The sequence below is a fragment of the Lipotes vexillifer genome, unplaced genomic scaffold (assembly GCF_000442215.2).
Source record: "Lipotes vexillifer unplaced genomic scaffold, Lipotes_vexillifer_v1.1 scaffold1139, whole genome shotgun sequence".
Taxonomy (NCBI): Eukaryota; Metazoa; Chordata; class Mammalia; order Artiodactyla; family Lipotidae; genus Lipotes; species Lipotes vexillifer.
In genome coordinates, this window is record NW_006798273.1 from 1,078,964 (window position 1) to 1,084,146 (window position 5,183).

The window sequence follows — 5,183 nt, forward strand, 5'->3', positions numbered from 1 at the left end:
GGGGGGGGGGGGAGACAGGCAGGGCCTGGTCAGCCCGAAAGGGATGGTTTTATTTCACGAGCAACAGGGAGCAGCTGCTGGAAGGTACTTAGGAAGGGTGTGACAAGATCTGATTTAAAATTTAAAAAGTCATGCTGGATACTCCCTGGAAAACGAATTGGAATGGGGAAGAACAGCTGGTAGCCACTGCAGTTGTGCAAGTGAAGGTGATGGGGGTCATGGAAAGGGGCAGAAGTGGGTGCTTTGGGAGTATGTTTTGGAGGTTGAGGCGAGCGCACTTGCGGTTGGATGTAGGGGGTGAGGGCATCTCAGCAGTGAGAACTGAGGGGAGAGACCTGGTTCAGGGGAAATGGGCGTGTGAAGTCTGAGGCTACTAGATGTCAAATGGGTGAGTCAGGGAGTGTGTGGGGCGGTGTCCTGGACCTTGTACGATGATTGGTAGCATCTTTGGCCTCTACCCGCTAGGTGCCAGTAGCAACCCCCTTCCTCCTGTGGTTAAAGTCAAAAATGTCTGCAGACGTTGCCAAATGTCCCTAGGAAGGGGCAAAAATCACTCTATGAGAATCACTGATTTAGGATTTGGGAGAAGGAAAGGAAACTGAGAAGTGGCCTGTGAGGAGGGAGCAGAGTGTCCCCTAGGAAGGGTCCATCGTATAAAATGCTGCTGAGGAACAGTAAGAGCGGGACTCAGAATGAGGCTGGCACTTGGTGCCGTGGGGTCACAAATGACCCACCAGGAGGAGATTCAGTGGAGGGTGGGGTGCAGATGCCCTACAAGGGTGAAGGGGAGAATGTGAGGGATTAGAGACAATGACCAGGCAAACGAGAAGGTGGCGGCTGCAGGGGGGCATGGAGGGCTTCTTAAGGAGGGGGCTGGCCCTTAGTGTGGGGGAGTGATAGCTGGTGAGGGGGTAATTGAAGGAGCAGAGTCCTGGGGGACATGAGAGGGGTTGGGGTCCAGGGCATATGCCAAGGACTTGCCCTAAGAGTGGAGATGCAGCTCGGATACAGGTGCGCTTGGGGGATGGGTGCCTGCCAGATGGCTTCCATTTCTCTTAAGTACAAGGCAAAGTTACAGCGTACGGGTAGGGGGCGGGCAGGAGGGGGATGCCGATTGTGAAGCATGGTAAGTAAGTGAGCCCACTAGGAAAGTCTGGAGATTTGTGGTCGTGAATTCAAAGCGAGGCCAGTCGACGCAGTGCGTGTTTTGCTCTGGAAAAAGCAGCTGCTTGGTCAAAGGCAGGGTGGATGATTTAGGTCTGACCAGGGTTGGGGTTTTGTCAGGAGAGGTGTGATGGAGGGAGGGAGAATGATTGACTTACATCACAGAGGGCACGACTCAAGGGTCTGGGCAGGGGGGGAGGCTGCGTCATACAGGGTGGTCTGGGGTAAGGGTCCCAGGGAGTTGAAAGGCTGGAGCTTCTGGTGAAAGCTGGGGCGGGGGTGAAGCCTGGTTGGGGATCATCCCCATGGGCCCTCAGGGCAGGGAGGGCAGCACCTTGAGCTGCTGGAACCCTGGCCAAGGAGGCGGTGGGGCCAGTCTCACCTTTCAGACCTGGAGAAGAGGTTCCAGGGCTTTCAACTAAGATGGCACATCTCTTGCTGTGCTCTCACAGCCAGGGATGGGACAACTGTCTCCCCTTTCTTTGGCAAAGATGCACCTTTCCCCCATGGCCCCTCTTTCCAAGGACATCCCTTGGGGGTACCTTCATTTGGGTACCACCTAAGAAAAACTCATGTGTATGTCACCTGCTGATGCCTGCTACCATTACTCTTCACCTTTCAACAATCTTGGCCAGGTACTGGGGACAGAGAAGTGATGTCTGCTCTGATGCAGGGGGTGGTGCAACAAACCATCGGACTCCATCTCGCTCTGAGCGTGAAACTGGCACCGAGGGAGGGCAGGGTAACTCCCTCTGCCTGAGAGGAGGTGACAGGTGAGCAGACCTTGAAGACAGAGTAGGGGTCCAACAAGCACAGAAGGAAGGGTAAGGAGGGCGTTTCTGGCAGAGCAAACAGCCCCTGGAAAGGACTAGAGATATGGGAGCTCAGGGCATGTCCGGGGACCAGCACGTAGCCTGGTGTGGCCCGGAAGGTGGGCCAGGGCCTGTCACTGCCTCCCCCTTCCCCTAAACGTGGCTGAGAGTAATCTAGGCAGCTCCTGCCGCTGGCTGGCTGTAGATCTGGGACTGACTCTGCCAGCCCTGGTGGAGCGGTATGATGAGGGAAGGTCAGATCTAGTTTGGGAAGCGCTGAAGGAAGCCCTGCTGGGGCCCGGGGCCCGAGGCCCTGATTCATGCAGGGCTCGGTGGAGCAGGCAGCTGGGGACTGTGGGTGTGTGGGGAGATGAAGACCACAGAGAGGAATGGGAATCGAGTTATGTAACAGTGCCCACTGCCCCGAGAGCCAGCCGCTGGTCTTGGGGGTGGGTGGGGCTGGGAGGCAGCAGCAGGCAGCACAGAGCCTGCGTGGTGGCTGAACCTCAAGGGTTCCTGTAGACTCTCTCTGGCTGTCCTCAACCTAGGCTGGTACCCAGCAGGGCCCGGTGCTTCCCCTTCAGGGAAGGCCCAGGTGAGAATCAGCATTGATTTGTAGGGCGGAAAGGATGGGGTGGGGTGGGTATAAGCAGCCCTGGCCTCAGTTCCTGCAGAGTCCTGGAGGCCTGGCCTTTCAAGGAAAACAAGCCAACAGACAAAAGGCTGCTGCTGACTGCAGTGTATGGGGCCCCCCAGCCTGAGAATGGTGGGAGAGGGTGAAAAATGGTCCTTCTCAAAGCCCATTTGGGCCACCAGGGTGCTGAGATTCCCTGCCGTGGGACAGGGAACCATGGGGACAGGCAGGAACTTGCTTAAGCGGCTGCTTCCCCAGATCCAAAGCCCACCCCTCTGTCCTTCCTCAGGGAAGGGGTTTCTGAGGCCTCTCCATCCCTGGCGACTGTGGGGTGGAAGCCCAGCAAGTGCAAGGATGCATTCATGAAACCTGTCTCTGGAGGGGGCAAGGGAGGCTGGCCGCCTCTCCAAACCTAGCCTAGGTAGTACCTACCCCACCAGGCTGTAGGCACTCTCATCTAACAGGGGAGCTGGGTAGGCTGGCAAGAGGCAGGGAGAGCCCAGGATCAAGGAGGATGTCCCTCAGTCCTGCCATGTGGCTGGGGGGTGGTGGGTACCACCTGTCTGAGCCTGGGTAGGGGTGACACATTGTGGGCACCTTGAGGTCATACTCTCTGCTCCCATGAAGATGGAGCAGGCACGCTGGATCAAGGTCATGTCCTTTGGGGGAGACTTACTTTCAGAAGTGGATTGATGCTTTATACAGAGGATGCCATGCACAGCTGTGGGCTAGCAATATAAGGCCTGGGTCTAGGCTGGGGTTACAGCATTAGGGGCTCCGGAAACGGTGAGAAAAGCGCCCTTGAGGCTGCCCAGGCTGGCGCTGGTGGCAGTGGCCACAGGGAGCGTGGGTAGGGGGAGGGTGTGGGACAACCGCCGGTCCTGCGCAGTTCTTTGAGGCCAGAGTGACGTTAGGGTGCGGTGTGTGCTTAGTCGGGAATTTCTTCTCACCCCAACTGCTTTTTCCAGGGCTTCTCCAAGGGGGGTGCGTAGCCTGCGGGGGTGGGGGCGGAGTCAGCAGGACTGGAGCAGGGAGGGGGGGTCCCTACAAATGCAAAGGGAAGCTCTTCCCTTCGAAGCTGCCCCTGAGACCAATATTTTCTCTGAATTGTGTCAAAAAGACCCCGCCCTTGACTAGGTCTCCCTGCTCTGCAGCAGGGGACATCCTCTTCCTACTGGTCACGAGGTCGGAGTTTGCAAGCCCCCCCCACCCCGCCTCCCGCCCCCGCCTGAGTCTCAGTTGTTGCTGAAACTTGGGTCCAAGCCAGTTTTTTTTCTTACCTCTTTGCCCTTAGTGGAGGAAACTGAGGCAGCTGCAGGAGAAACGGGAAAGCTGAAGTCGTCAATCCCAGGCTCTGAGCGCTCGCTTGCCCCCCGCGCCGGGCTTGGGAGCCTTCTCAGTGGCCCCGGGACGCGGCAGGCGGCGGGTCTCTGGCTGGCCGCGGACGAGCTCGGCAGGCTGGTGGCGGCAGGGGGCGCTCGCCACCTGGCCACGCGCGCCTCCTCGGGCTCCGCAGGCCCGACGGAGTCCGGTCTGTGCGGCAAAGCATTCGGGGAAGGGGTTCCCAGCAGTCTCTCGGCTCACCTCACGCCCTCCGCTGGGCTTCTTTCCTCGCGGGCTCCGGTCAGGGGGTGTGGTTTAGTATGCTCCGGCGCCCCGAAACACCCACCCACCCTCTCCTTGGGGCTCTTGGGTGGTGGGAGGGGAGGTCTGCTCGCGCCCACCGTCCTAGACCCGGGGGCTCGGTCCTAGCCCCGCAGTCCGCAGGAGAGACGTCCCGCCTCGGCGCCCGCGGACCCGCCAGCGCCGCTTCCCAGCTCCCCGCGTGCACCGACCCTTGCACTTCTGCCAGCATCCTTCCCTTGGTCCCGAAGACCCCAGACGCCGGGCCCCTCTGACCTGCCGCAGAGCGGAGGCCGGGAGGAAAACGGGGTAGGGGTGCCAAGGCGGAGGCCGGGGGCGCCGGGAGGCTGCGGTCCGCCCACCCCTCAGCGAGGCGCACCTCCCACCCACCCTGGGTCTCACCGCCCGCCCCGCCTCCCTTCCCTCCTCCTGCTCCCGCCTCCAGTCTCTTCCCTACTCCAGCCGCGCTCTCTTTCCTCCCCACTCCCCTGCCGCGGCGGGCTGCCTGCAGACGCGGCTCCGGGCTAGAGCCGGCGGAGCGGAACGGGCCTCGCCCTCCTTGCCTCCTCCGAGACCCGGCGGCGCGCCCCCTGCCCGGCCGGCCGGGGCCCCGCGCCCCAGCGTGAGTCCCGCAGCCTCCCAGCGGCGGCGCCCAACTTTCCCTCCGTTCCGGGCGGGGCGGGGACGGCAGCGGGACATCTTGGTAAACTTCTCCGGGGCAGACGGCAGGGAGCCCGGGTGCCGGTGCAAGAGGATGTAGGAGGGCGGTGGCCGGCACCGGGCGTCCCCCGCCCTCTTGGCCTCTTTCGGCCTGGCCATGGGGCTCCAGCACCTTCAGCTCAGCCAGGGGGGCGACCCTCTCGTCTAGCCGACCTGGGTGGGAAAGCGCTGTCGCCGGCTGTGCACGCGCTGGGCGAGCAGCGCCCCTTCTGCCCGCGTCCGGCCCCACC